The sequence below is a fragment of the Centrocercus urophasianus genome, unplaced genomic scaffold, assembly GCF_019232065.1.
Source record: "Centrocercus urophasianus isolate 14NV4802_14NV808 unplaced genomic scaffold, USGS_Curo_1.0 seq_11, whole genome shotgun sequence".
In the NCBI taxonomy this organism is placed as follows: Eukaryota; Metazoa; Chordata; class Aves; order Galliformes; family Phasianidae; genus Centrocercus; species Centrocercus urophasianus.
The window spans coordinates 71,478,726-71,488,500 of record NW_024884253.1 but is presented as its reverse complement, the minus strand read 5'-3'; positions in this window follow the sequence as shown (position 1 = coordinate 71,488,500).

The window sequence follows — 9,775 nt, the reverse complement described above, 5'->3', positions numbered from 1 at the left end:
GTATCTGTGTTTTTTCCACAGTTCAAAATTTTTATTATGTTTTGAATAACTGCTTGCATAAAGCAAATATCTTGAAAGAAGTCATCCTAATGACAATCCTTAAATTGAATACAGTGAATGTTATAGTTACCATACTACGAAGGACAAACATATGAATAATATCTAGACTTTCAAAATATGCATTGACAGTTTGATTGGTGAGATTTGGCCATATTGCTTTGGAGAACTGCAGAGAATACTGTGTAATTACCTGATAATAAATCGACTGGAAATACCAAAGGAACTGCAAGCTAAGTCTGCAGTATTAGTCTATTCAGTGCTCACATATCTACCTCTACTGATTTTTAGAAATGATCATCTGTTTCATCTTGGACATGACAGTAAGCATAGGACTGAATCTGTTAGCTCAGACAACTTATTGCTGAGGAAACAATGAAGTGAAAAATCTCTGTCACATTTAATCAGCATTTACTCTTCAGTTTCTACAAAGGAAGGTGTTAAACTAAAACAAGAGTGAATGCAAACTGGTGGCTCATGGCCTGAACCTCTGATTGATCACCTGAGGCGAGCAATGAGTCAGCCATGGGAGCACAGGTGAAGGTAATTCACCTGTGGAAGGGGTGGAGCCTGCCTGAACCTCTCCTAGACCCATTTAAGAGCTGACTACCATTGGGAAGGATGTCTTCTGGAGATCCACTCTGAGGGGGTTTCATAAGTGAGCCCAGGATGCAGGTAAGCATCCTATCTTTTCTTGTTTGATGTAGTAACTGCATAGCCAAGATCTCTGGTATAACATCTGTACGTTCGTTGATTGTACACAAGAGGTAGCTCAAGAACCTTTTCATTTAAGAAAAAAGTCCTAGTTTGACAAGTGAATTCCATTCTACTTCTCAGACCTTCATGAGGTACCATGTGTCTCTTTTTTTCTGTGTAATTTAGATAATATATATTAATTTATCAATATAATAGTAAAAAATGTTCTTAGTTTTTAATTCAAGCAGTGCAACTAGCTATTTAGCTGAGTATGTGTAATATGGGAATTGAAGTGTTTTAACTACTGCAGACCTCACAACTTCATACAAGACTGGATTTTGTTATGCTGTACTAACATGGTAGGGATTTAAAGGCAATCTGCTGTTGTCTTGGCTATTATTATGTTATATTCATTAAAATAATATATAAAAAAATAAAATGACATAATTCACCTTCACCGGCCCTAATTTTTGTCAAGGTACAGGAAGCACAGTATCAATTCTGAAATCTGGGTATCTGTATCCTGTCCTTTGATAACAGCCCCCCTCCTAAACTGTGCTGTTTTATCAGAAGTTCAATGAAGTCCGAGTTAGTACCTATAAATACAAGACTGCTTTTAGATTGGGTTAAGCTCAAACAGCACTCTTTTTTTTCTGTGTGTACGTTTGTTTATTTATTTTACTTTGTTCTAAATCCCACATGGGAGATTTGCCTTCCTATAATGTCACAGAATGGCCTGGGTTGGAAGGGACCTCAAGGATCATGAATCTCCAACCCCCTGCCACGTGCAGGGCGACCAACCTCCCCATTTAATACTAGACTAGGCTGTCCAGGGCCCCAGTTTGGCCTTGAACACATCCAGGGATGGGGCATCCACAACCTCTCTGTGCAACATGTTCCAGTACCTCAGCACTCTCTCTGTAAAGAATTTCCCCTTGATCATCTTCATGGTCTTCCTCTGGACCCTCTCCAACAGCTCCCTATCTTTTTTGTACTGGGGGCTCCACACTTGGATGCAGTACTCCAGATGGGGCCTCACAAGAGCAGAGTAGAGGGGGACAATCACTTCCCTGTCCCTGCTGGCCGCCTCTCTTCTGATGGAGCCCAGGATACCATTTCCCTTCCAAGCCACAAGAGCACACTGCTGGCTCACGTTAAGTTCTTCATCTATCAAGACCCCCAAGTCCTTCTCCACAGGGCTGCACTCAAGGACTGCTCCTTCCACCTAGGGTGGAGGTAGTTAGTGTGTGAGGGCTGCTTGCACTGCCTATTCAGTAAGGCAGCAGTGGGAGTGGAGGCTGTGTCTTGTGTCAGCGCGCAAGTGCTCTTATCTTTTTCTCAGGTTACTTGCTCTCCTGCTGACAGGCCCTGACGCCACCACTTCAAACATGGTCCTCACCAGGAAATGTGCTTCCCACGTGAAGCCTGGCAACCCAGACAGAGAGTCTGCTCAATAATGTGGCAGTTCAGGTCTCTGGCTGCTGGGAGTGCCTCAGCCTGCTGCTGCCGGGGGAGGATGGGACCGATGCCACTTGCATGCAGTGTGAGCAGCTGGACGAGCTGCTCAACCTGGTGGTGGAGCTTAGGGAGGAGGTAGATAGACTGTGGACCATCAGAGAGTGCGAGCGGGAGATTGACTGGTGGAGTGACTCTCTGCAAAAAAGGTGCAGAGATTGCACTTCCCAGACTGAGGGAGTAATGGAACCTCTCTCTCATCATAGTCAAACAGGGAAAGACAGCTTGAGCGGAGAGGAGGAATGGCAGCAGGTCTCAGCTTGGCGTTGCAGGCAAGCCCCATCCCGACCTACTTCAGTTCCCTTGGTCCCTCTCTGTAACAGGTATGAAGCCCTGGAACGAGAGGGAGTGGTGAGTGGTGATGATGTGGGAGCACTGCTGCCAAGCTTGCCTAAGGTGAGGTGGTCAGCTCCACGTTTGAAGACTGCCTCCTCCAAGAAAGAAAGGAGGGTGATAGTTGTAGGCAACTCTCTTCTGAAAGGAACAGAGGGTCCAGTATGTCAGCCTGACCCTACCCGTAGGGAGGTGTGCTGCCTTCCTGAGGCCCAGGTCAGGGATATTTCTAGAAAACTCCCCAGCCTTATCCGCTCCTCTGATTATTACCCTTTATTGGTAGTTCAGGATGGCAGCGATGGAATCGCTGATAGAAGCCTGAGGATTAAAAAAGTGATTTTAGGAGACTGGGGAAGTTAGTTGATGGAGCGGGCATACAAGTAGTGTTTGCCAGTATTCCCTTGGTGGCAGGGACAAACACTGAGATGACCAGGAAAAGCCATCTTTATAAATGCATGGCTGAGAGCTGGTTGCTCTTCAAGAAGGAAGTCTTAAGGGTGCAGGAGCAGGCAGTCCCCCCTGAGCTGCAAAATGAACCCATGGGGAAGAAGACCGGCATGGATGAATAGGGAGATATTCTTGAGGCTCTGGGAGAAAAAGAGAATCTACTGCCTGTGGAAAGAGGGACAGGCAACTCAGAATGAATACAAAGATGTCGTTAGGATGTGTAGAGGTGAAATCAGATAGGCAAAAGCCCAGCTTGAATTTAACCTGGCCACTGGGGTGAAAAGGAGTAAGAAACTCTTTTGTAAATACATTAACAGTAAGAGGAGGACAAAGGAGAATATCCACTCTTTGCTGGATGAGGCTGGGAATGTGACCACTGAGGATAAGGAAAAGGTGGAGGTTCTGAATGCCTTCTTTACATCTGTTTTTTAAAAGTCAGACCAGTTATCCTCAGGATACTCCTCTCTCTGACCTGGTGGTCTCGGCTGGGGAGCACACTAACCCCCCCTGTGATTCTGGAAGAAACAGTCAGAGACCTACTACTCCAACTGGACTGCCACAAGTCTATGGAGCCAGATGAGATCCACCCGAGAGTGCTGAGGGAACTGGCAGAGGTGGTAGCCGAGCTGCTTTCCATCATCTATCAGCACTCCTTGTTGACTGGTGAGGTCCCAGAAGACTGGAGGCTTGCCAATGTGACTCCCATTTACAAGAAAGGTCATAAGGAGGATCCGGGAAACTACAGGCCTGACCTTGGTGCCAGGGAAGGTTATGGAGCAGATTGTCTTGAGGGAGATCATGCGGCATGTGTGGGATGACTGGGGGATCAGGCCTAGCCAGCATGGGTTCATGAAGGGCAGGTCCTGTTTGACCAACCTAATCTCCTTCTATGACCTAGTGACCCATTTGGTGGATGAAGGAGCCTTGTTGATGTGGTCTACCCAGACTTCAGCAAAGCCTTTGACACTGTCTCCCACAGTATTCTCCTGCAGAAGCTGGCAGCCCGAGGCTTGAATGGATACACTCTTGGCTGGGTAAGGAGCTGACTGGAGGGCTGGGCTCAGAGAGCGGTGGTAAATTGAGTTAAATCCAGCTGGCGATTGGTCATGAGTGGTGTTCCCCAGGGATCAGTGCTGGGGCCTGTCCTCTTCAACGATATCTTTATCGGTGACTTGAATGAGGGCACTGAGTGCATCCTCAGTAAATTCACAGATGACACCAAATTGGCTGGAAGTGTGGATCTGCCTGGGGGTAGCGAGGCCATATAAAGGGATCTGGACAGGCTGGAGAGCTGGCCTGAAGCCAATGGGATGAGGTTCAACAAGACCAAATGCTGGGTCCTGCACTTTGGCTACAACAACCCCAGGTGACGCTACAGGCTTGGGGCGGTGTGGCTGGAGGACTGTGTAGAGGAAATGAACCTGAGGGTATTGATTGATGCAGGTTTAGTGGGAGCTATTGGTAATGGGTGAATGGTTGGACTGGATGATCTGTTAGGTCTTTTCCAACCTTGGTGATTCTATGATTCCAGTCTGTATGGATGCCTGGGATTCCTCTGGCCCAAGCGCAAAACTCTGCACTTTGCTGTGTCGAATCTCATCAGGTTCACCTGGGCCCAACTTTCTAGCCTCTTGAGGTCCCTCTGAATGGCAACCCTTCCTTCAATTGTGTTGACTGCATCACTCATCTTGGTGTCGTCAGCAGACTTGCTGAGGGTGCACTCAATTCTGTCATCGATATCATTGATAAAGATGTTAAAGAGCACCAGTCCCAAGACAGACCCCTGGGGGATGTCATGCATTACCAGCCTCCATCTGGATGTAGAACCATTGGTGACCATCCTCTGTCTGTGACCTTTCAACCAATTTCTTATCCATTGAGAGGTCCACCCATCCAATCCAAATCCCTTCAATTTAGAGATAAGGATGTGATGGGGGACCATGTCAAAGGCCTTGTTCAAGTCCAGGTAAATGACATCAGTTGCCTTCCCCTTGTCCACCAGTGCCATCACTTCATCGTAGAAGGCCACAAGATTGGTCAAGCATGACTTTCCTCTGATGCTGTGCTGGCTGTCTTGGATCATGTGCCCATTCCTCATGTGATCAAGCATGTTATCAAGGATGATCTGTTCCATGGTGTTCCCAGGCACAGAGGTGAGACTCACCGGCCTGTAGTTCCTGGGGTCCTCCTTGCTCCCTTTCTTGTAAATGGGAGTGACTTGACCTTCCTCCAGTCATCTGGGACCTCACCTGACAGCCACAACTTTTCAAATATGATGGAGAGCAGCTCTGCAACCACCTCAACCAGCTCTTTCAGAACCCTGGGATGCATGCCATCTGGCCCCGTAGACTTGTACACATTCAGTCTCATGAGGTGGTCTTGGATCTGCTCTGTCCTCACAGTGTGGGGGGAGAGGGGAGGATGTTTCACCTGCATCTTGTGCTTTCCAGATCCCACTTCTGCAAGTCCAGACAGCATCCCTGTATTCTTCTCAGGTGACATGCTTGTCCAGAGCTTGTACGCAACTTTCTTCACCCTCAGCATGCCCAGCAGGTCCTTACCAAGCCATGCCAGCTTCCTACCTCCCCTGCCTGCTTTTTTTTATTCAGAGGGATGCAGAGTTCTTGTTCTCTCAGGAAGGCATCCTTGAAGAGTAGCCAGCTCAACTAAACATCTTTGTTTTTAAAGACATCATCCCAGGGGATCTCTGCCAACAGTCCATTGAACAGCTTTATGTTTGCTCTTCCGAAGTTCAGGGTCTTGATGCCACTCTTCTCCAGGCCCGCATCCCTCAAGATCATGAACTCAACCAGGGCAGGGTCACTGCAACCCAGGTTGCCTCCAACCTTAACACCATTAATGATTTCCCCTGCACTGGTGAGCAGCAGATCCAGCAGTGCTTCAGCTCTGGTTGGTCTGTCCAACACCTGGACCAGAAAGTTGTCATCAATACATTCCAGAAGCCTCCTAGAACTCTTGCAACTCGCTGTGTGGTCTTTCCAAGAGATATCTGGATGGTTGAAGTTCCCCATCAGAACAAGAGCATGCGAGCACGAAGTCTCCTGCATCTGAAGCAAGAAAGCCTTGTCAACAGTCTCCCCTTGATCAGGTAGCCTGTAGTATACTCCTGTTGCATATACTGTATTGGGTGTCTGGCGTTGAAATTGGAATATGACGTGTCAGGAGTAGGCGTTAATGGGGTGATATCGGGATGTGACACGGCAGGACCTCCCCTGCTCTGTGATGGATGTATGATACATGCTTTAGGGGCATAGACAAAGTACATAGGGTAAATAAGCTAGAGCTCACTTGTAATAAACACTATTTTGCTGTTCACCATATTGGTGCGCATGTCCAGTGATTTGGCCCTGGCCCTATTGTGACCAGTATCGTAGATCCTTAACACCACAAATGGTGTCCTGTGTGAGGAACAAACTCACACAGTGAGGTGATTGCTATTTCTCAGTGTTTGACATTTTCTACATGCCTGCAAGTTTTTTTGGCACCTGTGGATATCTGCTGTGGTTGAGGTATTTGTTTGTCTTGTGGGGACATGCCTGCAGAGGCTGTGCACAGCTGTCTGTGGCAGTCCAGGAGCAGAGAGAGCCTGTGAGTGGGTCGCTCGTGGGTCGTGACATCAGCACTGTGCTGGTGATGGACCAAGTTATTAAGGTAATCCTTCAATTTTGTAAGGACTATTGTGGCGCTGGAGGAAAAAGGTTACGTGGATACATCTGCATTCCCAGTTTTGACTGGGGAAGAGGGCCCTACATGGGTCCCCCTCAATCCAAAATGAGTAGCCCACCTAATGGAGGCCATTGATAAGAAGGGGTTGAGATCTCCATTGACACTGAGTGCGTTAGAAATTCTCACAGCACAGGGACCCTTGCTACCCTATGATGTGGAACGCCTTATGCATATTGTACTTAAGCTAGTACAGTTTACACTCTCTGGAAAGAGGAATGGGGTTAATCAGTTGAAATTTATTGCTGCGGCAGCCCAAAAAAACCCCAGGCACCCTGTGCATGGTTCAGATGTACAAAGACTGATAGGTGCGGCTGCTGGAATGCTCAACCCCCCAGGGACAGATTATGCAATTATGCCCAGGGGAGTTGATTGCCACATCAGACTCAGCACTCGCTGCATTCAGGAAGTTTGTATGCAGTACTGAACCCTCCACCCCCTGAATGGACACTAGCCAGGGTCCAACGGAATCCTTTCAGGATTTGCAGATAGATTAATAAAGGCAGTAGAAGGGTCAGAATTACTGAGAGCAGTCCACAATCCCGTGATATTGGACTGCTTACAACAGAGGTCCCTCGACAACATCAAAGCTCTATTCCGTGCAGCCCCTAGAAAGTTTCAAACTCTGGGAGAGGCCATGGGATATGTATTGGACAGAGAGAAGGTTGCTCCAGTTACCAACAAGGGTTTAGCTTCAGCTACTGCTATTGCCATGGCTGCACTGGGCCAACAGCAACCTGCTGGCCTAGGCCCTTGTTTTCGATGTGGATAATATGGCCATGTGAGATCCCAGTTCAAAAACATAAGTGAAAAAGAGGTTGTGTGTCAGTTATGTGGCAGAAAAGGACACACTGCTTGGCAGTGCAGGAGCAACAAGGATTTGTTTGTGAGAGCAATGCTCTCAAGGCTTGAGACATCTGCCTTGATATTGAACAAAATGTTTGTCATTTTAAGATACATCCCAACAGGTACCTAAGACAGTGCTCATAGATACTGGGAAGGGATGTGTTTGTATGAGGACATTTTGTAATTTCATACTTATAGACAGTGCCACTAGGGCTATCAGCAATCACTCTAATCTCTGTGTCTGTAACTTTATCAGTATTTTAGGATGTGATTTTAAATATACAGCGCTGGTTACATCGTATCAGCTACTGTAGTCTAACTACATGTTGACCCGAGACTTAGAGCCCCCACCAATCGGAATGAATCTCGCTTTGGCAAGGAAGCTTTTTCAACATGATGATCTGTACCAACTGCTAAAATGCATCAGAGACAATGGACAAAAAGCCTGGATCACTGCTCACCATGACATGGAAGAGATGCATCGTGTCATAGAGTAAAGAAGGATGGAGAATGCCACTGGTGGGAAGTACTTTTTGGATGGTCCCCTGCAGCAACGGGGATATTTAACTCTGTATTGCACCCGGTTATAATTGTGTTCGGTCTAGCATTACTACACTTAGTGCTTATGTTATACATAAAGATGTGGCGCATGCTGAGGCGAGTGTCCTGGCTCAATTCAGCATTATCGAAGAATGCAGTGTACCGCCTCATGTAGAATCCATCTTGAGGCCAGTAGGCTGCTAGGGTAGAGCTATTAAGCAAATTGCGCTGTAACCAGGCTAAGGCTTTAGCAAGAATGGGGAGGGGGAGATGTTGCATATACTGTATTAGGCGTGTGATGTCGAAATTGGAATGTGACGTGTCAGGAGTAGGCATTAATGAGGCAATATTGGGATGTGACACGGCAGGACCTCCCCTGCTCTGTGATGGATATATGACGCATGCTTTAGGGGCATAGATGAAGCACATAGGGTATATATGCTAGAGTTCACTTGTAATAAATGCCATTTTGCTGTTCACCATATTGGTGTGCATGTCCAGTGATTTGGCCCCGGCCCTGTTGGGGCCAGTACCATAAATCCCTAACACTACATACTCCTATCACCAGCTGCCCTTCGTTAGACCATCACTAATTCTAACCCACAGGCTCTCAACATGTTCCTGACTGTTTCTCACAGGGAGCTCCTCACAGTCTATCTGCTCTTTAATATAGAGGTCAACTCCCACACCCTTCCTACCTAGCCTATCTCTTTTAAAGTGCCGATAGCCCTCAATGGTGGTATTCCAGTCAAGGGAGTCATCCCACCATGTTTCTATGATAGCAACAAGGTCATAACTTTCTAAGCGCATGGTGGTTTCCGACTTGGCCTGCTTATTTCCCAGGCTGTGTGCATTGGCATAAAGGCACTCCAGCTGGATTTTCCATCTCACCGCCTTTCTAGAGGATCTAGGTTCCCCTAGAACAGCAGCATCCCCATCACCCCCCTGCCCCAGTCCATTCCTTTTTACTTCACAGTCATTGCCCATCAAGTTAGGTATGAGCCCTCAAACCACCTGCTCAACCGCAGTGGCCCTGATTTTGCCCCCTTCCCCCTTCATACCTAGTTTAAAAACCTTTTAATGAGTCCTGCTAGTTCCTCAGCTAAGATCCTTTTCCCCCTCAGAGACAGGCTACTTCCATTTGCTGCCATCATGCCAGGTGCTGAGTAAGTTGCCCTGTAGTCAAAAACCCCAAATTCCTATGTTTGCACCAATTTTAAGCCATTTATTTATGAGGTGGGTTTTTGGGTATCTCTCAGTGTCCTGGCCTGCCACTGAAGGTATAGAAAAAAACACCACCTGCACGCCCGCTCCTTTTACCATTCCTTATGTCCATTCTTTATCTTTGTTCTTGATTCTAATAGCCTCCAGATCATATAGTAAAACATTACCCAGCCATTTGCTTCAAGCAAAACAGAACAACTGTTTGAAGAGGAACATAATCTAGATACCTCAGAAAAACCCAGGAAAATAAAACTCTGTGAGAAGTTTACAGGCAAGGGAAAGATTGTAAACTGATTGCAAAGGCAACAGTACTTAATGCAGTAGCCTGATTTCAAGACTACCTTGTAACTTTTTTTTTTTCCTTTCTGAAAAC